The sequence below is a fragment of the Argiope bruennichi genome, chromosome X1 (genome assembly GCF_947563725.1).
Source record: "Argiope bruennichi chromosome X1, qqArgBrue1.1, whole genome shotgun sequence".
NCBI lineage: Eukaryota > Metazoa > Arthropoda > Arachnida > Araneae > Araneidae > Argiope > Argiope bruennichi.
The window spans coordinates 94185817-94213481 of record NC_079162.1 but is presented as its reverse complement, the minus strand read 5'-3'; the positions used below and the strand labels follow the sequence as shown (position 1 = coordinate 94213481).

At 28.9% G+C, this 27665-nt stretch overlaps 1 long non-coding RNA gene across 3 annotated transcripts; it reads right to left on the bottom strand.

Annotated features, from left to right (window-relative positions):
* Positions 1-220: 220 nt before the first annotated feature.
* On the bottom strand, positions 221-27665 carry LOC129958632 (uncharacterized). Of its 3 annotated transcripts, XR_008783275.1 has the most exons (5): positions 20156-20232; positions 12998-13318; positions 12227-12317; positions 11013-11078; positions 221-5460 (listed from the first exon to the last, which is right to left on the bottom strand). It is a non-coding gene; the product is annotated as an uncharacterized LOC129958632 (long non-coding RNA). The 3 variants fall into 3 exon arrangements; XR_008783274.1 differs by lacking the exon at positions 20156-20232 and adding an exon at positions 27584-27665 and having other exon boundaries at positions 11013-12317; XR_008783273.1 differs by having other exon boundaries at positions 11013-12317.

Genomic DNA, 27665 nt, shown 5'->3' with positions numbered 1-27665 from the left:
AAGGAACTATCGTTTTTCTCCCTTTATTATTTTATTTTTTGAAGATAGGAAAAACAACTATACAAAACAATTTATTTATAACGACCTTCATTAAATAATATTTTACAATTGTTAACAGTAATTTACTTCAAATTTATTAATGAATTTTCTGAAATGACCTACACACACAAGCAGTACCCTGAAACTAAGAATATCAGAAATAAATAGTACTGTCACAAAGTCATTTATGAACAAAATTTATTTAAACATTATTTAAATTATCTGTAATACTTCAGGTGCATGAATTTTCTAAAAATCCTCACATATTTATATACATGTTATATATATATTTATAATTGAATCGTCTAATACATATAAAAAATTATAAATATACATTTCTTTATAGGTTCACATAGCCTTTATAATCAGATTTGATGAACTTAGAAAACATATTTCTTGAAGAGATTAGTAGAGCATCAGAAGAATCTGCATAATTAGGAGCTTATCCAGTTTATTTATTATCAATAACAAGAATTAAACAACATTTTTCACCCACGTCAATACAAAATATGTGTAATAAGTTGGAAAGGCAGCAAAATAATGTTAGTAATCAAAGTTATGCTTGCTCAAATTCTTTAACCGACAGTTGCACAAAAATTTCAGATATATCAAATATGGATCCCTTCATCCCAGTTCATGTGGCAGTCGTTTTAATAGGCAAAGAAGGAGAGAGTTCCAGACAAATTGTCCAGCAAATGTTGAACATCATAATATTGACTTATATTGCATTCTAGAAGCTAGCGATTTCAGAAAATAAAAACTCTCTTACGTTATCTCCGAGACAAGAAAACTATGTAAATGAATTCTCTGCTCATCATTTATTGTGAATCATAATGGTTCAGAAAATGATCTACCGCAAATGTTTCTCGAAAAAAATTAATACATATTTGCAGACTCTTGTCAAAATTGCAGCAGCCACATTATAAAAAAAAAATTACCCCCACAACTCATTAAAGTCCTACATTCACCGATTTCATTGCCTGAAAGTATTCCAAATTGATCACGTGAATAGCAAAACAACGATTTGAATGTCTTTTCAAATGTAAAGGAAAAAAATCTTCTCGCAAAGCTCACAAACCGAGACGTATATAAAACTCAATTTTTGATTCTAAGACGTGTATATCCGATATAACAACCAACTCATTTCTTTCAGATAATTGTTGCGAAAGTATAAATCAGCTTTCCGATTCATATGCACTTAATGCTGAAGAAGAAACGTATAGCATTGAAAGATCTTCTTCTAAGTCTGAGTCCATTAACCTTGTTGCTTCAGCAGATTGAAAAAATGGTCGGATGAGCTTGATTCTGCTTCCTTCTTTGCGTCTCCGGATTTGGTCATCTAAATTTGAACTAGTTGAAACTGAAGATTTTGAGACAAATTGTCCAGTAAATATTAATTCCCGGGAAGTTTTTCAGCAATTAATATCTGTTTATAACAAATATTTTATCGAGAATGAGATGTGTATACCTAGTAATCCATCCATAGACCATCATAATATTGATTTATTTTCCATTCTAGAAATTAACGATTTCAGAAACTAAAAACTCTCTTACGTTATCTCCGAGACAAGAAAACTATGTAAATGAATTCTCTGCTCATCATTTATTGTGAATCATAATGGTTCAGAAAATGATCTACCGCAAATGTTTCTCGAAAAAAATTAATACATATTTGCAGACTCTTGTCAAAATTGCAGCAGCCACATTATAAAAAAATATTATCCCCACAACTCATCAAAGTCCTACATTCACCGATTTCATTGCCTGCAAGTATTCCAAATTGATCACGTGAGTAGCAAAACAACGATTTGAATGTCTTTTCAAATGTAAATTAAAGAAATCTTCTCGCAAAGCTCACAAACCGAGACGTATATAAAACTCAATTTTTGATTCTAAGACGTGTATATCCGATATAACAACCAACTCATTTCTTTCAGATAATTGTTGCGAAAGTATAAATCAGCTTTCCGAATCATATGCACTTAACGCTGAAGAGGAAACTTTGCAACTTGAAAGATCTTCTTCTAAGTCTGAGTCCATTAACCTTGTTGCTTCAGCAGATTGAAAAAATGGTCGGATGAGATTGATTCTGCTTCCTTCTTTGCGTCTCCGGATTTGGTCATCTAAATTAGAACTAGTTGAAATTGAAGATTTTGAGACAAATTGTTCAGTAAATATTAATTCCCGGGAAGTTTTTCAGCAATTAATATCTGTTTATAACAAATATTTTATCGAGAAGGAGATGTGTATACCTAGTAATCCATCCATAGACCATCATAATATTGATTTATTTTCCATTCTAGAAATTACCGATTTCAGAAACTAAAAACTCTCTTACGTTATCTCCGAGACAAGAAAACTATGTAAATGAATTCTCTGCTCATCATTTATTGTGAATCATAATGGTTCAGAAAATGATCTACCTCAAATGTTTGTCGAAAAAAATTAATACATATTTGCAGACTCTTGTCAAAATTGCAGCAGCCACATTATAAAAAAAAAATTACCCCCACAACTCATTAAAGTCCTACATTCACCGATTTCATTGCCTGAAAGTATTCCAAATTGATCACGTGAATAGCAAAACAACGATTTGAATGTCTTTTCAAATGTAAAGGAAAAAAATCTTCTCGCAAAGCTCACAAACCGAGACGTATATAAAACTCAATTTTTGATTCTAAGACGTGTATATCCGATATAACAACCAACTCATTTCTTTCAGATAATTGTTGCGAAAGTATAAATCAGCTTTCCGAATCATATGCACTTAATGCTGAAGAAGAAACGTATAGCATTGAAAGATCTTCTTCTAAGTCTGAGTCCATTAACCTTGTTGCTTCAGCAGATTGAAAAAATGGTCGGATGAGCTTGATTCTGCTTCCTTCTTTGCGTCTCCGGATTTGGTCACCTAAATTTGAACTAGTTGAAACTGAAGATTTTGAGACAAATTGTCCAGTAAATATTAATTCCCGGGAAGTTTTTCAGCAATTAATATCTGTTTATAACAAATATTTTATCGAGAATGAGATGTGTATACCTAGTAATCCATCCATAGACCATCATAATATTGATTTATTTTCCATTCTAGAAATTAACGATTTCAGAAACTAAAAACTCTCTTACGTTATCTCCGAGACAAGAAAACTATGTAAATGAATTCTCTGCTCATCATTTATTGTGAATCATAATGGTTCAGAAAATGATCTACCGCAAATGTTTCTCGAAAAAAATTAATACATATTTGCAGACTCTTGTCAAAATTGCAGCAGCCACATTATAAAAAAATATTATCCCCACAACTCATCAAAGTCCTACATTCACCGATTTCATTGCCTGCAAGTATTCCAAATTGATCACGTGAGTAGCAAAACAACGATTTGAATGTCTTTTCAAATGTAAATTAAAGAAATCTTCTCGCAAAGCTCACAAACCGAGACGTATATAAAACTCAATTTTTGATTCTAAGACGTGTATATCCGATATAACAACCAACTCATTTCTTTCAGATAATTGTTGCGAAAGTATAAATCAGCTTTCCGAATCATATGCACTTAACGCTGAAGAGGAAACTTTGCAACTTGAAAGATCTTCTTCTAAGTCTGAGTCCATTAACCTTGTTGCTTCAGCAGATTGAAAAAATGGTCGGATGAGCTTGATTCTGCTTCCTTCTTTGCGTCTCCGGATTTGGTCATCTAAATTTGAACTAGCTGAAACTGAACATTTTGAGACAAATTGTTCAGTAAATATTAATTCCCGGGAAATTTTTCAGCAATTAATATGTGTTTATAACAAATATTTTATCGAGAATGAGATGTGTATACCTAGTAATCCATCCATAGACCATCATAATATTGATTTATTTTCCATTCTAGAAATTACCGATTTCAGAAACTAAAAACTCTCTTACGTTATCTCCGAGACAAGAAAACTATGTAAATGAATTCTCTGCTCATCATTTATTGTGAATCATAATGGTTCAGAAAATGATCTACCTCAAATGTTTGTCGAAAAAAATTAATACATATTTGCAGACTCTTGTCAAAATTGCAGCAGCCACATTATAAAAAAAAAATTACCCCAACAACTCATTAAAGTCCTACATTCACCGATTTCATTGCCTGAAAGTATTCCAAATTGATCACGTGAATAGCAAAACAACGATTTGAATGTCTTTTCAAATGTAAAGGAAAGAAATCTTCTCGCAAAGCTCACAAACCGAGACGTATATAAAACACAATTTTTGATTCTAAGACGTGTATATCCGATATAACAACCAACTCATTTCTTTCAGATAATTGTTGCGAAAGTATAAATCAGCTTTCCGAATCATATGCACTTAACGCTGAAGAGGAAACTTTGCAACTTGAAAGATCTTCTTCTAAGTCTGAGTCCATTAACCTTGTTGCTTCAGCAGATTGAAAAAATGGTCGGATGAGCTTGATTCTGCTTCCTTCTTTGCGTCTCCGGATTTGGTCATCTAAATTTAAACTAGCTGAAACTGAACATTTTGAGACAAATTGTTCAGTAAATATTAATTCCCGGGAAATTTTTCAGGAATTAATATGTGTTTATAACAAATATTTTATCGAGAATGAGATGTGTATACCTAGTAATCCATCCATAGACCATCATAATATTGATTTATTTTCCATTCTAGAAATTACCGATTTCAGAAACTAAAAACTCTCTTACGTTATCTCCGAGACAAGAAAACTATGTAAATGAATTCTCTGCTCATCATTTATTGTGAATCATAATGGTTCAGAAAATGATCTACCTCAAATGTTTGTCGAAAAAAATTAATACATATTTGCAGACTCTTGTCAAAATTGCAGCAGCCACATTATAAAAAAATATTATCCCCACAACTCATCAAAGTCCTACATTCACCGATTTCATTGCCTGCAAGTATTCCAAATTGATCACGTGAGTAGCAAAACAACGATTTGAATGTCTTTTCAAATGTAAAGGAAAGAAATCTTCTCGCAAAGCTCACAAACCGAGACGTATATAAAACACAATTTTTGATTCTAAGACGTGTATATCCGATATAACAACCAACTCATTTCTTTCAGATAATTGTTGCGAAAGTATAAATCAGCTTTCCGAATCATATGCACTTAATGCTGAAGAAGAAACGTATCGCATTGAAAGATCTTCTTCTAAGTCTGAGTCCATTAACCTTGTTGCTTCAGCAGATTGAAGAAATGGTCGGATGAGCTTGATTCTGCTTCCTTCTTTGCGTCTCCGGATTTGGTCATCTAAATTTGAACTAGTTGAAACTGAAGTTTCTTTTCCCACGCCATTCTAGGAACCCATTTTTCATATGCTGAACAGCTCTGTTGTAAATACAGCCATTTTCCATTCCACTAGCTATTTAAGCCATGTGTCTGTGTAGTAAAAGTTTCTCCATAAAATGTACTGAAAATACAGGAAGGGCTGTGTTAATTAATGGTATATAAAAACACATAAATGCAAAAATAGAATAACTATAAAGGGGGGAAAAAACGATGCGTGTTTTTCCAGTAAGCACCATCAAGGGAGATTCAGTTTTATTGTTTTTGTTATGAAAGTTCGTTACATTGCCATATAATATCATTATATCTTTTAATAATAAAGACGAATGTGTGTTTGACGCTCTACAGATCAGACTGTTTGATTTACAGCCATGAAATTCGGCGCATATATAATGCGGAGAACGGAAAAGTTCAAATCAGAGGGGGGGTGGGGTGTTGAAATTTTAATTAAAAATTTAGATGAATTTTGGAGTTTTCTCGCGATTATTTACGAAATGTTTACTGCACAAAAATGAATTGTACACCGTTTCAAAAATTGCCTTTTTAAAGATACGAATTTAACAATCATGCAATTTTTTGTTGAATTTTGGTAACTTTTTAAAAATGTATTTTGTACCAGATTTCCAACAACAGATTACATTGTTGCCCTGAAATTCAAACCATTTTCATTGTTTCATCAAATATATAACAGCGGCATTTTCTTCCGTTTTTGAAATTTAAAGAAGGATTCGTTTTAATATCTATGTAACTTACAAGGCGAATAAAACAAAGTGAAATTACAAATACTGAGAAATTTAGAAGACAGCTGAACCGGATATTTATATTTTTAATAGTGCTATGATGTTATAGAACTGTCTTCATTAACCCATTCACTACCATAGAAATTTTCGGACGCTTAATTTTACAGCAGTTTTCTACAAGATGTCTCGTAAATGGCAATGAATGGGTTAAAAAGAATCGTCTACATAACAAACAAGATAATTGTGTTTTAATGTTAGACAATTTGGCAGAATTATGGACACGGACGATTATTTCAAATCAAATATAATCAATATTCCTAGAGAACCAGCTGGCTGCCTAAAACGTCTAATCTGCCTATAAATTGTACTTCTCAGTTTAAAAATTTATATTTCAAAAGTGAGGTAAAAGGATACAATTACTATTTTTTACTATCTTTATTTATATCTGTAGTTTTTAAAAATCGTCTAAAATTCTAATAAATAAAAAATATGGACAATATATCAAGTTTACCAGTTCTTTCCAGAGCCGGCCTTCTGTATAAAGGGGCCCGGGTGCAAGAAACTATTTGCGACTCATAACTTTTTGTGAAGTAAAAAAAAAAAAAAAAAATTACAAATATATATTACTATTGTATGTTTACTTATTGCGTTGCGTGATTTTATTTTTGCTATTAATTACTCCAGGAAAATTAAAAATTTTTGGTATTTCTTTTTCGATTATTAGTATAACAAGTGCATTTAGGCGTTCTGCACACATGCTTGTCCGAAGATAATTCTTTATTAATTTTAAATTGCTGAAAAAATGCTCAGCACGTGCTATAGTAACTGGTAATATAGAGAAAAGTTTTAATACATTTAGAAATAATTCATTATACTTATTATTTTGTATGTATTGCAATATGACTAGTGCTTTATTTATATCCCTTTCATTCAAGATCAAATCCAGTAGCAAACCAATTTCCTCAATTAGGTTTTCATCTACATCTTAAACTTTACAAAGTTTTTGGAACATTTTTCAAATTCCTGATTTTCTTAAGTTTTTATATCAGTAATTAATTTGAAATACTTTTAAATCTATATCTTCCTGTAAAATAAAGTATCAATAACAGTGTTAAAAAATAGCATCTAAATTCCTCTACCGAGTTCTCTGTAAATTCATCTTCTGCTATTTCGGAATATTTATTTATTTATATTTTTTTTTTTTTTTTCTTTTTCGAATTCGTTTTTCAAGAAAATGTTCTAAAATATTCAAATTATGTGCAACTATTTTTGCTTCGTCTAAAAATTTTTAAATTAAAAAAAATGTTAGTGTTTGTGTTAAAAAGTGTTAAAAATTTAGTTCTTAAATTGTGGATTTCTGCTTTAATTTTATTGACTATATTAAAAGCCGAATTTTGTTTGAAATAGTTTATTGATAGTGCTTATTTTGGACAATTTTGTAGCATATTTCCTGAGGTATGTTTTTATAATCATTGTATTTTTTCCCCTTTTATGTATGCATTTGTCAGTTTTGAATGTTTTTTTTTTTTTTTTTTTTTTTTTTTTTTACATCGACGGTTGCATAATTGTATTATTATGCTTATTTTGATACGACTTCATAGTTTAGTTTAGGCGTTATAATCAATATAATCAGGGTTGCCACTCGAAACTAGAAAAAAAAAATTTCCCTGTTTTGTCCCTGTACGGATATTCATATTCATATGTATCAGTTACGAAGAACGGCGTAAATAGCACTCATGTCCTAGCTATAATAAAATAACAACAATTTAACATTGTTTTTAATAGCATATTAAAAGATGGTTTATATTTATATACAGAAAAAAAAAACCATTTTATCTTTATTTATTATCCAGAATTTAGGAAGACAAAATTTATAGATAAAGCAGGGGATATATTAACTCTCATGCTCTTTAATTGTAAGTCATACAAAGTTAAGGACTCGGGTGAAATAAAACATAAAACATTTTTTTACCACGGCATAAATCATTTAATGATTATTCAAAAAAAAAAACTTTACAAAGTAAGCTTATTTTTCTTTTATTTATTCATTTTTGTCAATTTAAGTATTTGGATATCAATTTCTGCAAACTTTTCAGCTATCAGTTTCATGGAGCTAATTCTTAACATATAAGGTACGGCATAATGTACATTTTTAGCTGTTTCACTTTCAGTAAACATATGGGAAATATCTGCGATGTATCATTGAATGAATTAAAAGATGAATGTCACGCAACAAATTTTAATGCCCATAAAAATTCAGCTTTGAATTAATGTTCTTAAATTCGAAATCGGTTTATTTTCGGGCATTCAATTTGACGTTTTTGGATTTGACAAGTTATCCTTTCCTGTATTCCTTTTACTCAAAACCAAAGATGACTCTTTTGAACTGGTAGAAAGTTTTGTATGTTTTCCTTTTTTGGCATAATTAGTAAGTGCCTGTTTCCCCATATTTAGGCTTATTATCTTCTAACAAAGTGAGCAGTTTGAAACAAATGGATTTTGTGAAACTTCTCGAATCGATTCAGCAAAATCAGCATTGATGTTTTTATCCGTCCTATCGTATTAAATAAGGATTTTGAGCAGCTCATTGTTTTAAAAAATTCTCTAATCTACTTTGAATAAGCTCACATTTTCTCAAATAGCAAACAAACCATTCAAAAACTCAAGTATGGTAGATTAAACATCACCGCGCTGTTTCCGCAGATTGAATGCTCCCGCCAGTGAAACGTTTTCTATTCTTTCACGCAATTACAGAAGTCTCGCACATGCTCATTAGCTGCAATTCGGTAATCGCATTGAAAAAGAGCAACTATCTCGAAAATCGAAACTGGACTGAATTATACAGAAAAAAAAGAGGAGAGTTGAAAACGGGGCGAAGTCCCGCATTACACAGTCGCGAATGATATTGTTTCGTTTTAGAATGATGCTATTAATTTCATAACTCATTGATATTCTTACTACTTTTCATTTTATAATTTAAAGTTTTCCTCAAACGTTGTTGCATAACACTTCTTTGTACCCCTGCAACTATAACCTACTGGTTGTTTAAATAGTAAAGTTACTGCAAGGTGCATAGGCTAATTTTATCTTAAAAAAATAAGCACTTCATAAATATTTTTTAAGCAACCTTAGAGAAAAAATAAAGACACCAAAATAAATTAAGTTGGGTATTAAGTAGGGAACTGTCCAATTTTATACAAATATACACATAAACACCAGGAATCACTGAATATTTTCCACCAACTTTGAAATTAAGTAATTAAAATTTTTTTAATGCAAATTTCGTTTGAAAAACCTTACTGAAAAACATTCATAGCACATCTTAAATTTACTTAATAACACTGGGGGTATTTTATTAATTTATTTAATCATAAGGGGAATAAAGGTTATAATGCTATTTCATTAACATCCCAATTCCTCGAAAAAGGTTTAAATCATAAGTAAACAAATCTAGAACATAAAAATCCTGATCATTTTATCAACCCTTTCTAGGGCCGTGGGAAGTATGCTTCCCACCAAATTTATCAATCTTTGTATGAAATTATGTAGTTTGGCATAAGTTCTGACAATTTTTTTTAGAAAGACAGAAACTTAGATGCTTTAGTTCTTTATCTCACACAAAATGATGTGTCTTGATTTGTTACTTAATTATTAATTAACCAAATTAATTAATCAAATTAAATTTATCTAATAAGCTAAACGAATCCCTTTTCTTATTCTAATTTCAAGCCTAAAAATATTTTAACATAATATGACTAGCAAAAAATGGCCCTTTAAAGGGTTAAATATGTAAATAAAAGATTGTTTCTCTTCAGAGAGAGATTTTTCCAAACTCTTTCAATTTGTTCAATTTTTTTCATTAATACTTTTCCCCATTAATTATATTAGCTAGAAATGGTAAGCGAGGCTGTGAATGCCACAATCACACAGAGTTTTATTTTCAGAGTCCCGATATAGTAAAAAAAAAAAGGCGGGGGGGGGGATTGCTCCAAAATTTTTTAAACAATAAATAAATCCAAAATTTACAACAGAGCTACAGTTTTAGAAACAAGATAACTTAAAAAATTTCATTTATCGAAATTACGTTTTTTCTTTACAGTGTTTACATGTTCATGAACATACAAACTGACAGATGGCCAATTCGTTGACGGATGTGGTTCAAAATTTTGATATTGATCTATAATTTAGATGCTAAAACTGTGTGCCACATTTTACTGCTTTTGCATTTAGAAATTTTCCAGTTCACTATACTCAAACAAACAAACATAAACACGATAATGGCTTACGTTCTAAATTTGATTGAATTCAGCACATTTAGTATTAAAAATTTCCAGCTCAAAGCGTTTTCCAAGTTATCGTGTTTTCAGATAAGCAATATACCAAAAATGTATTATTCGAATGTTTGAATCATGGCGATATGACAGAATCTTAAATTCGAATTTTTTTGGCAAATACAATTCTTTCGCTTTGAATTGTTCGTATACGAAAAAGTTAAGGTATGATATTGGCATTACTTTATTTCTTGGTAATTTTTTTTGCAAGAGTATAAAATGACCTACAAATAACTTTTGAGCATCATAAACATTCTGTTTTGTTTTCATTTTTGGAAACATTGAATCATTCAGTGTATTCACTTTTAAAAAGTCCATAATGAATCAAATGCACATAATTAATTGAAATAAAAATACTTAAATAATTCACTAATGGAAAGTAACTAAATGACGTTGAAATATAACTAACAAATGCTGTAAAAACAAGTAATCACGTGCAGAAAAGAGAGGATGAGCTGATGTTACTGTTAAAAACGTAAATTGATTACATAAAATTGTTTCTAAAAAGAAAGTATTTTTCACTTTTCTAAACAAGGAAAAGTGGAAAATCCTTTCCTCATTCTATCAGCATATTCTTAAAATGGGATAAAACATTTTTCACTTACCTCCAGATTCATTAAATCTGTTAAATATTGGAAAATCCGGCAGAGGCAAAGCAAAGCAAATACATCCTATCATTGGCAGATGTAGCATGGTGAAATGAAAGAAAGAAAAAATATAAGCACTTAATTAAAAAATTTAAAAAAAGCACTTTTAAGGACCATAAAAAAATAAGCAGTTTTTAAGGACTTTTAAATTGACATATAACCGAGAACAATGATTAAATGTGTAACAGTTTGAAGAGGCTTCATTATAAGCGTTTTTAGAGAAGTTTCTTCCATGTTCAATATATGGCTTTGGAGGACTAGATTCATCCTGCTGTTTTTTATTTCTTGTTCATCCGATTAATCTGTGTATTTTTCTTTAACCTCACATAAAAAAGATTAAATATACATTTATTAAGCATAACTAAAACAAATTCTTCAGCATTTTTGAATTCCACTGAAGTTTGAATATTTTTCGCATCTCAACAAATATGGCATAGTACTTATTTTCATAAATGACATAGTACATACCTTCGGGATAATTTTCCCAGCATTTCAACAAACAATGCAGCGTTGAAGAAAGATGGTAAGGGAGGAAAAAAGTCTTTACGTATTATCTTAATACACATTGGAAATACCCTGAGGTCAATTTCACCCTGAATTTTTTTTCTCCTAATTCTTCCCTTTTGTTGGTTTTCTTTCTTGATACATCGGTAAACAAACCTTATGAACACGATTCTGATTTATCGTATACAATATATAGGGAAACAAAAAGTTATCTTTGCACTTTTCGAAAAAAATTAAACACTTTTTAAGCACCTTTTCATTAAAGTGAAACACTTTTAAGGTCCTTAAAAATGGTTTTCAGATATCAGCCCTATTCATGACGCTATGCAGGCTGCAAGATTTACTAAAGTCATAAATGATTCCAAATAATTACATTTTCCTACAATTCTGAAAGAATCCAACATTTTAAAAATTGAGTGATTACTGCTCTTAATTGCTTAACATATTGGCTAGTGGATAGAATTGAATGCAATCTTAAGAAACGGACAATGTCTATATTTTTATTGTCTAAAAATACATGAAAAATTCGAAACACTACAAATGCACCACAACACAATTATTCGTAGTCCTCCCTTCACCCATTCAACTAGCTCATAAAAACTCGTGCTATCCACAGTATGTCACCTTTCTTTTTAAATTCATTTTGAACAAAAGAAAATATAAATTACCAAGTATGTCCAATCAAACTAGAGTGCCGGGAGATAATTCTTCCATATTTTCCTCTTCGTACATGATTGGTGGCATTTCACTGCTCTCCTTCTGAACATCGCCCAAAAGAAACATTTTAAAAAAGAGAATCTAGTTATACAGCTTCAACAGAAAATACTGAGGTTATAAAATAACTTTCCTGGTTGGAGACCTATGCAATTAAAACTAATAATGGAATGTAACCAGTTTTCATTTATAAACTTGAGAAGACATGATGGATCACAATAAATGCAGGAGAAATGTAATATTCAAAATTTCATTAACGTCTGTGCAATTAAAATGTATATATAGAAATTAAACATATAGTATGCAACTTGGAAAACTAATTAGTTTAACACATCAGGGTGATCCGACTAATGGTCAACTATTCAATCTATTGATTTTCCATATATATACAACATTAGGATAGAAATTCTGTCTTGGTTAATATTTTTCATGTAATAATTTTGTATAAAATATTAAAAAAAAATCCTTTTATTGTCTAAAGTTCTTATCATAAGCTTTCAATCAAGATTAAAATATCAATTGAATCAAGACTTTTTTTTTTTTTTTTAAATTTCCGAGGATTCATTTTCTCCGTAAGTAAATCATTTTTTATATTTTCAATTTTCAATTTGCTATTTTCTTTTTTTCATTTCATTAATCAAAGTCAAATAAAATATATAGTCTCAGCACTATAAATTTAAATTCAACTAACCAATATTATAGATTTCATTATTAAAAAAACTGACCTCTTTAGAGGGCTTGAATATGATGATCCTGAGGAAAGCTTAGCTGTGGTCATCTTCCCATGAGAGGAGACAAAACCAGCGTTTGCAGAGAAAAATTTCGGCCCTGGTCCTCGGAACCGTTTTGACTCCATTGTCAGCCCTTCTTCCCGCAGGTTACTAGCGTGTGCAGAGAAAAATTTCGGCCCTGGTCCTCAGCACCGTTCTATAGCCATTGTCAGCCCTTCTTCCTGCAAGTTACTAGCAGCTGCGCAGAAAAATATCGATCCTGCACATCTGCAATATTCTGACGTCATTGCCAGCCCTCTGCCAGTGCATTGAACCCTGTGGGAACATTGTATTGTTTATGTTTTTCTGAGTTCAAACACTAAACCTTTATTTATTGATTTTGGAATTGTGCATTAGTAACATGAGTTCGGTTAATGAAAATAAATAAATAATTTATGCGAGAAATGTAACAAAAATATTTTTCCTCAGAATTCAACTTGAAAAGGCATGCAAGAAATGTGCATTCTATAATAGAAACGGGGGCTACCGGAACCAGAAATTTCAGTCATCTAAAAATAAATATTTTCGCAAGATATTCCAGGTGAAGTTTTGTTTAATTAGCCAAATGGCTATACAACAGAAAATTGCATTAAATTTATTAAGCATCGTAATATTTAATTTGATAGTGTATCTTTGATCTGCAAAATTAGTGAATTTCCATTTTAGGAGAAAAGAAGGAATTACTGATTATCTGAAAAGAGCCGCTCTCGGACGTTTTTTATTTTCTGGAAGTGAATCATCATATAAAGGAAATTTTCTAATAGTAGGGTTTTTAATATTTATAAGATTATCAAAGAAGGTTTCGGAGAGTTTAAAGATTAAATCTTTATTTTTGTGAATTTTGAGGGCGTGTTTAATTTCGTCGTTACGCATAAATCATCTAGCATTAGCGATCATTCTTAAGGTTTTAATTTCTATGACTTTTTTTTTTTTTTTTTAAATATTCTAACTAGCAAAATGATCTGAGACAGGGCATGCAAAAGTAAGAACTGGACGCAGATAGGATAGATAAATGAGCACTTTATTGTTGGTAGATAATTTTTGAGTTGCGACAGATTGGTGAGTATTGCATTTGGAATGCCTTGTGGAATTTTTTACAAATATTGTCAATCTGGTGGTGGTGGGGGGGGGTTGTGTGTGAAGAGTAGTTTTTGTTTTATCAAGAATTAAACCAAAATATTTTATTTCATTTTTCCAAGGTATGGGAGAGTTGAAGATTTTAGTTTCGGGGCAGTTTTTAAAAGTTTTAGAAAAGATGATAACTTCAGTTTTGTCAATATTAACTTGAATTTTCCATTTTATAAGTCAGGCTTTGAGTTTCGGGAAATAATTTAGAAGGGTTTGGAACCGGGGCCTCCGAGAATAAATTATTCAAAATAACTTTAAATTTAAGAGTAATTAACAGCATCGTTATACTATCTTTAATTGTTGATAATTTTGTATAGAGCCATTAAATTTAACTATACATGAACGGAATAAACATATAAAATGTTTGAAATATATATTCATTGACTTTAAGCTCTGGTATCTGGCATAAAAATATAATTTCAGAGAATAATTATAAAACTGTTTAAGATAGTATTTTTTTTTCTTTTTTTTTAAAATACTTTAATGGATAATTTTTTCACACTATTTGAAAATAAAAAATTTATAAAAATCATTGAACTTTAACGTGAAATTGCCAGACCATCTGATTCTTTAAAAATCAAAGTTCCCCAAGAAGCACCACGAGGAGGTGTGGTTGGACTTTGCCTCTCAAAAAGAAAAATATATATATATATACCCTTCAACAATTTAAATTCTATTATTAATATTAATACGTTGTTTCCATGAATACAATTAAGATGCACTGATGATATCCAGTTTTTTTTTTTTTTTTTCCTTTATTTAACTTTGCATTACTATTTTTGAGCTTGGAATAATTATTTAAAAATATATTAATAAAAACAGATATAAATTTTCGATTGTGCTCTTCTTTTGTTCGTTGACATGTACAGTATATACCTGCAATATTTAAATCTGGAATTTTAATATTATTATTTTTTTAACGCTGATCGTATATTTTCTGAGTGGAGAAGATTTTCATGTCTATTAAAATAAATTTAAAAATTTTGAAACTTGCAACAAAAATTTTTACGATGTCTTCATCTGGATATGTTAACCTTCCTTTATCAGTATCAAGCAAATATTCTTTAGCAACAGAATTTGTCATTTCAAAAATCAATTCTTTTTCCACTGATAATAATTTTATACAGTCGCTACATTGCAAATAAGGCTTTAGCTTGTAAACCGCATATCCAGAAAGATAAATATACAAGGGAATCAACTCTTCTTCTTCATTCGTAAAATTATAGAAATCTACAGCTTTTATTTCGAATTCTGAAATTTGGAAAGGTGCGTCTTTTTCTGAAAAATCACAAAAAAAATTCTCTCAAATGAAAAGATCCATATTTTTTTAATGCAATTTTAACAAGGTATTATTATTTTTTTTTTTTCCTGCTTGTAAAATTTGTTCAAGAGAAACACTAAAGTTACCACCACACAGCTGTCTGTATTGATCAAATCTGCCTTCCAGAAGATCGGTTTGATATTTGCCAGTTAAGACGTAGCTATTAGGATAAATTTATAGCTGATAAATAATTATATCTCTCATTGTTTTGGTTGTATGTTCGAATGAACAAAAGGTTTCCGCAGTTATTTTTCCCAGTTTCTTTCTTTCTTTTTTTAAACCTGAAATAGATTTTTTTTTTTCAATTCATTTATCCATTTAATACATTTTTCCAGAAACTGTAGCCTATGGCCAGAAATTTTTCCGAAAGGTTTACTGTTTTTTCTAATTTCTCATAACCTTTTCGAGGGCTTTTTATATTTATTATGCTCCACCATTTGTTGATTATTTCAATGAATTCAATCGTTCCATCGTAAGCAGAGTCATTCAATCTCTTTAAAGCTTTTGTATTTGTTAAATCAAATATTTTTAAACATAAGCCAACATTTTGCCTCTCAATATTACTTGGAAATAAGGTTTTAAAAGTTAATTTAGGAGCATATTGTATAACGGAATTTGACTCTTTTCTGTATATTTCTCTTAGATGACCTAAAGATGCATGCATATTTTTACCAAAATTATTAAAAGAGGGAAACTGAAAGGTATTATTTGTTGTTTGCTAGCTTAGCCATTTATTTCGAATGCACTTGATAATATGCCCCAAATCAAATCAAATAAAAAAAAATTTAATTCTTAAGACTTGAATTTGAGATCAAGGATTTTAATTCTCCTGCACATAGACTAATGAACATATTCTATCATTATCTGAAATAATTTATATTACTTTATATTCACATTCTTCTATTAATAAAATAACTTTTTTTCGTCAAATCTAAAAGTTGATCAGCATTCAAAATTTTCACTGGAAATATGTCATATCACTGACTCTCCGACCCGCAAGAAGGCACACAGATAAAGAAAACTAAATGACCGGACCGCCGCAACAGCAACACTGGCGGGAGCTGTGGTTGAGTTTAAAGGCTATCACCGGCCACGGTACAACCCTTCCCGAAGGAAGTACGTCCCGTCATCGATGGGAGGAACCAGATCCCCCCACTTTTTCGTGTACCCTCCAGGGTGGCGAGATCCAACCATCATACCGGAAGTATCTACTAGACCTTAGTCTACGCCCGTAACTATTTGCCAAAGGCAAAACTGCGCATGCTCAAACTTCGAGCGTGCCGATTTGTTTTGGATAAGGCTCTATCGAATCAAATGTAGAAGCATCTAGGGGCTGTTCCAAAAATTCTGCTGCGCGGGGAGAAGGTGCGATGAGATTGTAGTTTGTGTTGGAAATATTTTGAATGTAGTTTCGATTATTTATAAGCATGAAGGAAATGTGAATGTTAAATTTTCGATTAATCTTAAATACAATTGTAGTTTCTTTTGGAAATATTTTGAATGTGCTTTCGATTATTTTTAAGCATGACAGAAATGTGAATGTGTATGATTAATTAATAAAGGGTTTTTATTGTGTGTTCATATTTGTATTTTGTAAATGCATAAAATCCAGTATCAAAAGCATTAATAATTTAGTATTAGCGCTTTGAAATATTTTCAGTTATTTATAAATGCAATTTATAGATAACTGAAATTTAAAAAATATTATCTTTCAGTCAATTACAAATATGTGTATTACAAATATATATATTATGTGAATTAATATTTAATATGAATGCAACAATTGCAAGTTGTACACGATTTAAATAGTTTGAATCTTGTATGACTCATCACATATTCCTGTTTGTGAAACTGTCCATGTCATTTAAGCAGATATAGGATTAAATGTTAGTTCTAACTAATATTTATCTGTATTAATAAAATAACTTCTCATGAAATTTTTCATGCCATTTTTTCCCCCAGATCAATGAGCATGGAAGTTATATGTAGAAAGTCCCTACTTTATGTACCTGAAATATTTTCCCATATATTTTTAGGAAGTTTACATATGCTGATAATAAACACACATATATATATATACACATTGATATATATATATATATATATATATATATATATATATATACACATTGATATATATATATATATATATATATATATATATATATATATATATATATATATATATATATATATATATATATATATATATATATATATATATATACACATTGATATATATGATATACATACATATATGATAATATACACACACACATATATATAAGTAAGATATTGAAAAAATATAAAACTTTTAGATAGTATCAAGTTTAATGAAATAAATTTCTGCTGAGAGTAAATTAGTTAAAATCCAGTAATTTTTTTTTAAAATAAACATCTTTATATAAATATTCTGTTTTGCATAAACACCCTGAATTATTCAAAATTAGTTTAGATTTTTAAGGCATGTTCAATTTTAGAATTGAGAAATATTTGGTATGCTTAGTCATGATTATTTTTATATATTAATGTAATTCATGCTTGCATTACTATAGGTTCCCTGCTTTAAAAATCTCATATAAAAATAATTTTTAACTAAAGTTATTTTTCTGAGATTTTAATCCATTGTAGTTTGCATGCATAGGAAATTTTATTTTGCATAAAAAAGCATTTTAATACAATTCTGTAACTTAATCCTTTCAGAACTATTCTAGTCGTAACTTCAGTGTTAAATTTATTAAAATATTTGCTGTGCTTAAATTACATGCTTATACTTTATATACAATATATATACACATATGATATTTTGTATTATCAGTTTCACCTACAATCTGCTTTAAATATCTCTTTGGAGTCAATATTAAAAAATCGTAACTTCTACATAATAAAAAAGAAAATATGTAATTAGTTGACATAAAATTATCTGTATCAATTAGCTGGCATCAAATTATAGGTACTATCAAATTGACATATATTTAATTAAAAGGATTCTTGACCCATGGATTTAATAATTTATTTTAAATATTTACACAAATTCTTGCTCCAATTGCATTTTTAAGTTCTTAACTTTTTCATAAATTCCTCTCACTTTTTATAGCAAAGAAGTCAGACTCACATGTTAACCTGACCAAAAGAAACAAGATTTATATCAGGATTTTTAAAAAAAAAAAAAATAAAAAAGATATACTTTCATTTTAAAAAAAAAGACAAATTAATATCAATGCTTCCTTGAATGAGGCATCTTCAGCTACCCTCATTTCTATTTCAAGAAATACATTGTCAATATATTCATTTCAAAATGCTGCAAGGTGAATATTAGTAATTCTGCATCTGATAGAGAACTTATTTCATATGAAATGAAAATAATTGCTAACATCTATAAGTACTTCAAAACAGGGAAATAACTTTATATTTCAGTTTTCAAACCTGTTTGAGAAATATACATTCTATATGAAATATACATTCTATATGAAATATACATTCTATATAAAATGTTTTTTTGCCCTGTAAATTTTTGATATTATGCAGTTTCTACTGAAATTAATCTATTAAGGAGTTTAATTAAGAATTTTAAAAATTATAGTAACAACATTTTATTTGCAATTTTATTATATACTAATATGGCTACAGGCCATTAACATATTTACTGTGGCTCTGAGAGATAAGAAATGTGATAATTTAAAAATAAATTATTTGTTCACATTTTTTCTCCTGAAATTTCTAAAATCACTCAGTAATTGAATTCATAAACTTGTATGATAAATGTATACTTGAATACTTTTGAAAAATTCTCATCAAAAGTGTTGTATATATACAATACAATTAAGATTATTCTCATCATTATTACTATCATTGCTTTTGCTGTACACAAAAAGTTATTATTTTTAAAGTTATGTATTTTTTAACAGGATTTCTCATCCCAAGTGTTGAAAGAAATTATAAAGTAAATAAGTATTTATTTGTAACCTAATTTCTTAGAAATTTTATGTTACAAATATAAGCACATTTACAAGACAATTTTCAATAGATGAGCTTATGAAAATAAATTTTCTAAATTAAAGTCATATTTCTGTTATTTGTTAGAAAGTATGCAGAAATTTTCTCATAATATTTCACCTTTCTTTTTTCATGCCACACCAATTAGATTAGAGCTGTACATATAGATTTACTTATATTATACAGAAATAAGCAAATATTAAAAGAAATGAATCTTTTTAATAAAGTATGCTATTTTTAATATTTCCTTACTTTTTTATATTGAATTTAAAAGGGGGGAATAATTTGTACACAGTAAATATATTTCTGGGGAATGTAGCATTTTCCTAGCACTTAAAATTTAAAATCCCGAAGGAATTAAAAAAAAATCAATGTTAAATAGATTAATAGAATTTACTAAGTGGCAAATAGATGACAGACTTATGATTAAGTAAACTCATGAAAATATTTTCTACACCTCATCCTTCTTTGGTTTATAACTTTCATTTTCATTTATAACTTCTTTAATTTCCTAAGCCATCAAACTCCAAATTTTGATCCCAAAGATTTGTTAAGAGACGTTACTGCCATGTTGAATTGGTTGCTATTCAGATTCAATAACTTAATTGAAAAAATCAATATAAATTAGAATAAAAATAATTTCCACCACTATTTCTTAGCTAACTTACAAGTAGCTTATTTGGTACATTTCGGACTTCGATGTTTTAAGGTTATCACAGCAACGCCAGAATCAATTCGCGTGCTAGCACGTTTTTCACAACAAATTCAGGTTATAGTTACAGTTAACAGCCAAAAATATTATTGCAATGAGTTAACGGAAAATATTTAAAAATTACAACAATGCTTTAAAAACTTATAATATATAATGTAAAAATTAATAATTATTATTTGTCGTTACAGATTATTACTATTACAGATTTAAATTTATAAAAATAGACATTGAACAATTAAATAAATATTAAAAAACACTAATTTTTCACCTAACTGATGTGGTTAACATAATTTGAAGAGGAGTAATGATTTTTTGCCAATATTTTTTGAAATCTTACTTCTTACTGAATCTTCAGGTAGTAAAACATATGCTTATATAAATCTTTAAATAAGGTATTGTTTAGATTTTTAAATAAAAAAAATTAAAAAAATCTAATATCATGAAAATTCATTTTTTATTGGGTTTTTTTTATAATCTGCAACTAATTATCGTTTAATTTAAAATATTTTTCCCCTTTTAATATATATATTTAAATACTATTTTAAATTACATAATAAATTATTTTGCTGTCAGAAAAGGAGGAAGCACAAAATTTATCACTTTTGATCCATTTTTTTAAAGAATAATCTCTACTATAATAATAATAAAGGTGAATGTATGTGTTTTGAGCCTCTACAGGTCGTTTGACCTATACTATCAAATTTGAGAAATAATTGAAATTAAATACAACCAATATCTTGACAAACCAGCCTGTCAGCAAAGGCAGCTAATTTATAATAAAATTGATGATTAGGTGTTAATTTTAGCTTTTATTTTTTTATTGGCTATATTTCTATATTAAATTTTGATTAACATAATCACGGCTTTTATATTTTCTTCTACTAACACTGTTTATTTAAATGCGCAGGATTTTACAATGATCAAATTCTTATTATATCTTAATATTTTAGAATTCTAAATATTAATCTTTATGATTTACTATTTTTGTCAGCAAATAAAAATCTTGCAAATTATTAGCTTTTATTCTGAAGCATGAATTAGGCTCTTATTTTATATTATTTTTAAAAAAAACTGAATTCAAAAATTTAAAAAAAAGATCAAAAGAACCATCAAATTATGTTTGAACCAAAATACATTCTTATTTAAGAATAAGCAATTAACTGTTTCATGAGCATCAGATAAATAATAACTGATTTAACAATAATTTAATAATGTAGCAGCCAATTGAAACGTCTCAATGATACAGATATCAAGGCTAAATATACATTATTCAAAAATGTTTGATATTATTTTTTAGTTTTTCTGGAAAATGATAATATGAATAACTTTAAAAAATTAAAATATCATTTCATTGGAATTTAACATAATTCATTTGAACCATGGAACTGAGATATATGTATTTTAATATACAAATTTATTTTTTATCGATGTGATCAAATGATCAAACTCGTATGTATTTATATTTCTTAATAATTACATTGTCAGATCTATGTATTTCATAGCACCAAATACACAACTATACGTTTAAAAATATTCGTTAAAAATACATACTGGCACTGAAATATATATAACAGTACATTAATCAAATCATATTTTTCTTTAAATAAATAGAAAAACTTTCAATTGATGCTTATTCATGGTATAAAACAAAAAATATTTGTTTGGTTACAAAAACTCCACCTAAATAAATAACATGGCATTGCATTTGGTATTCTGGGATACGTTTGTAAATAAATTGTGCTACTCTCAAATTAATGAAGGTATTTAATTAAATAATAAAAAATAAACCAATCAATTAATTGACACAGGTGAGAATTTTATAATGTATTCTTTACTTGTGCCATAACTTTTTCCAGCATCATATTTATCATATAAATATTGTCATTAACTTTCATAAAAAAAGAACGCCATAATCTGTCTTTATGTTTAATTCAATAGTACTGTCTTAAAAATAAAAGACATCTACATTTCATAATCCCAAAGACAAATTTCCAATCATTTTTGAATATAGCATATATTATATAGCATATAACATATATAGCTATATATAGCATATAGCAACCATTAGCAATATAGCTCAGGGATTTGACAAAGAAATCAGATGGAATGAAAAAACTGTTTTTCCCTATGAGCAAAATTTTGGTGCTGGCTCTAGAGTCTAGTACCAAATGTTGTGTCATTGAAAGTTTATTAACAAAACACATCTTTAAACAAAACAGCCTTAATTATTATAGACAAACATTATTTATTTGCACAGTTAATTTTTTCCAATATTTTTTTTCATTCATATATGACTGTATTAATAAAGCACATTTTGTTCTCTATGTTCACATGATAGGCATTAATGCTTTTAAAATAAATACTTTTCACATGTGAAACTTCAAGTGATATTATACTGTTCTTAAAGAATTATGATTACAAAAGGAAAAAAAAAAAAAAAAAGCTAATTATTAATATTTTTATTATTCCTATAAAATTTCTTAATATAAAATTTGAGATGAATAATTACTCAAATGTTTCTATCAAGGCCCTATGTCTATCCAGAAAAGACATTCAAAAGCGAAAAATAAGGTACACAAAAAAGTAAATTGGCGCGTTTGCTGCTCAAAAAAACTTGCTATCTTTTGGAGCATGCGCAATTTTGCCTTTGGCAAATAGCTACGGACGCGGACTAAGGTCTAGTGAAGCGTCTCATTCTCTTTTCGAGGTGGTCCCCCCCCGGGGGGTTTTCACTGGAAATAAAATTCAAGCAAAATCTTTGTTTTTAGAATAAACAGATGAAATAAATGTTTGTTCACTTGAAGCTTTTTCTAAACTTTTATTTACACTCAATTTAGTTAGTGAGTTTGAAAGGTAGCTAATGTGTGATCTGATTATTATTTCATCTAGAAGTAGGTTTACAGTCCTTTCAGGTACATTCAGCTTCAAACATTTTTCTGATAAATATTTGTTTGTATTCTGTACCATCCTTATTTGCCTTTAAAGATAATACAAAAGATATTTTTCGAAGGTGCCTTTCACTAGGCAACATAAAAATATCACTGGAAAGTAATTCATTATAAATTGCCGAAGATTTTATGAAAACTGAAAAAATGAAAGAAGAATTCCTTAAAGGCGGTGTGGAAGTCAATATTTTCAAATGCTCGTAATAAAATTTAATAGCAAAATTAAGAGGATCTTCATTTTATTTTGAATCAGTTAGGAGTAATTTTATATCAAGCAAAATATTTCCAAGGGAAGTATTTTCATTCATATCTTTCTTATTGTTCTCGCGAATGTCGCTTAACGCCAAACTTGGCAATCTTAAAATTACTGCAACCCCGTTACCCGCCCTTCCGGTCGAGTCTTTCAGGGGTTCTTTAGAACGTTGACCCGCATCGTCTCCCCAGCCTCCGCAGAAGCTGTAAACAACTTCAGTTTGTAAGGCTTAACAAAGCCAACCGCAATGCAAAATCAGCCAGGTATTATATGATCTACTCACGGCAAAAGGAGTGTAAATAAAGAAGTTTAAGCAAAACTACAATCCACTGCTCACTTCGATTCACCACTTATTTCCGAGATATGCAAATAAATTTTCAATTTGAGAATACAGAGTTACTTTTAATTGTTTGTCTTCATTCATGGAAAATAGCGAAGTCATACTCTGGTAGTCAATTTTTTTCTTATTGAAGAAAATATTTATATTCATTTTAAAATAATTGTGAACCTGGCTTTAATTTCTAAAGGAAGAGAATTGGGTTTTAATGCGTAGTACCTAATTCTTGAATCATCAATATGTGCATTCCAAAAACTTTTTATTATATCTGTACGTTTAATTAAATCTTCGAATTAAGAAATAACATCTGAGTTTAAAAATTTAATTTATTTATTAAAAAATTAATTATTTTTTAATCAGAACTTTGTAATTGAATTTCATGCCGCATTTCAGGATCTTTTCTTGGAGATAATGAATTTGCTTGAGAATCAGAGAGATAATGAGGCAAGTTTGGAAAAATGCAAGGAATAGATTGAGTTTCAATTTGAATCTTTTACGTTGTTTTACTTCCGTATTACCATCAGGTAGTGTACGGATATATTCTTTAATTACATCATCATTTTTGAAATGATGGATACAAACAACCAATCTAGCAGTAGGCGTAAAATCTTTTCTAGATATTTTTCGGAGCCATTATTCATTCAGATCTGCATCATTGGGGAATTTAAATACTCTTAAATTTTTTATAGTAGGATGATCATTCGATTTGCAACCTGGTACACAGCAGACTAAGGGCATTGTTATCTTTAAAGAATAATAATAAAAAATATCAAATTATTTATTCCATTGAGCAAAAATAATCAAAAGATAAATTTAAACATTGTTCACATTTCCAAAGGGATAGATTCCAAATAGTTGCGATCTTTTTATAAAATAACGCTCTGATTTTCTAATATTTAATAATAGTTTTATTTATCTCAAATAATAATGTTATTCTTTCTGAACTTTAGAATCTATCGACTTGTTTACAATTATTTTAAAAAATAAAATATTTCCTGCGAAAAAAGGTTTTTAATAAAGTTGAACGCAAAAAATTAGAGAAACAAACAGACAAACAAAAAATTGTTTTTCTGTTAAGTCAAAAAAATATTTTATAAGCAAACAAAATAATTCTGCTAATATTATTAAAAAATTGAATTATATGAATCGTTAAACCACTCGTGTTTACACTCTGCAATGAATAAAGGAAGTCTAATGCTAAGAGGCAATAAAGGATTTTAGGCTTAATGTACACTTCACATTAAAACTTATAACTCGAAAAAAAACTGCTATTAAAGAAAAATAAATAGTTTTAATTACTCACATGATAATCAAGTGTGATACGGTACTTCGTTTTAGTAATCCAGAGGCAATGTCATAGAATTTTAATTCAAAAAATGCTCAAAATTCTTCATAATCGCAAATAAACGGACGCTAGGGACGATGGACATCAACTGACCAAAGCTGAAGACTGTCCATCACTTAGTTAAAACCGGCAATGGCGGAAACGGTCACTGTTCCAGGCCCATAGAACTTGTATTGCTTTCTTCGTTCTCGGAGGTCCCGCTCAGGGTTATACCACAACCCCCGATGACTCCTTCATAAATGCTCCACCGGGGAGGTACCAGGTCGGAGGATCCATCCTGAGCAAGAATGTCAACTTGGGAATGTCGCTCATAAATAAGAGGAAAACTACAGGGGCGAGAATTCGTCCTTGGGGAAAGCCAGCATTTGTTTTCTTGGGGTGGGATTCTGTATTTGCAGCTTTAACAGTGAAATAACGGTCTTGGAGATAGGAGTGAATGATTAAAATAATATAATGGGGAAAATTATAAGAAATAGAAGAGAATAAGAAATGCAAGTGGATCCTCGTATATCCTGTCTTGTATTTTTGTCTTGACATCGTCTTTTAAAATGTTTCATGGTAAGGCAAAACGAGAGAATACTATGCAGTGGGCGCTACCTATATTATATATGGATTCGAACTTCCGACATCAGAGTAAGGGGTTAAATTTCACAGGGACTTCAGGGTTATACACCTGGGTCATCAAGTCACCATCACTAAGGGATTTCTTTGTGCAGGACCAACTTTAGCAGGCACAGGATCCATTTGGAAATAATATAAGTTCCCGCTTTAGTTTTCAGTTAACTTGCACTCTGGGGTTTTCATCCCCGCCCCAACTTTGAATTTTTTTTTTTTTTTTTTTCATTTTTTGGGGAAAAATAAGGAAAGAAAGAAAACAAATAAACAAACCAGTGGTCTGGAAAAAGGAAAATAATGCAGACTAAAAAATTCTTTGATATATTTACTCGTATAATTTTTAAAAAGGAAATTTTTAAATTTTATAATTAATTTTTTTTCTTTTGCCATTTTATTTTTAACGCATTTGCTTGCGTATATTTTTATTTATAAAATTAGAAATTTAAGGGCAGATATAGTTACTGGAATAATTAGTATATTTATATTCGGTATAGACATCCTATGGAATGGGATATCCAGTTTAATCATCGAAAATTTATATTAAAATGAATAATTTTTATATTTGTTCTAATTTTCAAAATGATATAAAAATAACGCTTTAATGCGCTTAAACAGAGTTATTTGACAATTCACGAATGTTTCTACAACTGATGTAGGAAAAAAAAAAATGACTGCAAATATTTTATGAAAAAGTTACTTCTTTTCTCTTCAATTCTCTGTAAGCATCAATTCTTTAAAAAAAAGTTTAAGCTTCTTAAAAACGAATTTTTTTTTTTTTTTTTTTTGAAATGTTGTGTAATTTTTTACCATAAATTATTTTTGCTTATCAAGAGAAATTCTAACAAAACTTTGTTTTTTAAGAAGTTTTTTCATTTCAACATTCAAGTCAGAGGCGACGGCAGCAATTTTCCGACGGCGGGGGGGGGGGGGGCAAGATATATTGCTACGTTCAGTGGTGGCGGGGTGGTCAGCTGGACGCAAGAAGAAGAGGGGGGGGGACAAGTAACATTTCTCAAATCTAGCTTCCAGATATCACATAATAATCAATTTTACATTTTAAAAGTAATTAGCTTATATAATTAATAAAAAAATAATTATAATAAGTAATAATTATACTAACTGGTGATTTATTACATGCAATTTCATTATGTAACTTTCTTTATTTTTTTTATGTAAATTCTGTTAAATTTTTTTGGAAATCTTTTTTTTTTTCAATATTTGATGTTTATTGGCCATAATAGCCAAAGAGTTCAGACGATCTTGATTTCTTGATGCAAAGCTCTACAGTTCAGAAAAGATTAAAAATAAAGTAGAATAACTAAAATCAAATACCCAAATTACCAAAGAAAAACTAATAGAAAGTCTACATATTTTTGATTATAGGTTTATAGGTTTAATACTGAAAAATGGGTAAGATATATTTATAAATAAAGCAAAAGGCAGATATTTCAAAACCAGGAATTTAAAGGAAGATAACAAAGCTCTCATCTGTAAAATTTTAGATAATATAACTGAAAAACATAGCATTTCAGTTTATGGTTATTATTTACATATTAACGATATATTCTGTTTTGTTTACTAAACTCTCTTTATATATATATATATATATCCCAATAATTAATTTAATAATTGTGTAGAAAAAATAAAATCGTATTATTTCCGACCGACAAGTTAAAATTGTTATATATATAAATTATTAATTATAATGTTAAAATTATATATATATATATTCAACCCAATTATTTTTAAGGCTTTCAAATACACGAATGTTCTTTTCTATTTTAATAGGATTTATATTTGCAGAACTTTTTTAGATACATTTAAAAGATATCTTGTTTCTATAAATTAATACAAGATTAAAGTAAAATAATTAGCAGGGTATAACTCACCTCATACAAAGCAGGTTTAGTTCTTCTATACAAGTTATAGCATTTTTAGCTGAGTCTTGTTACTGCTTAGATTGAAAGTAAC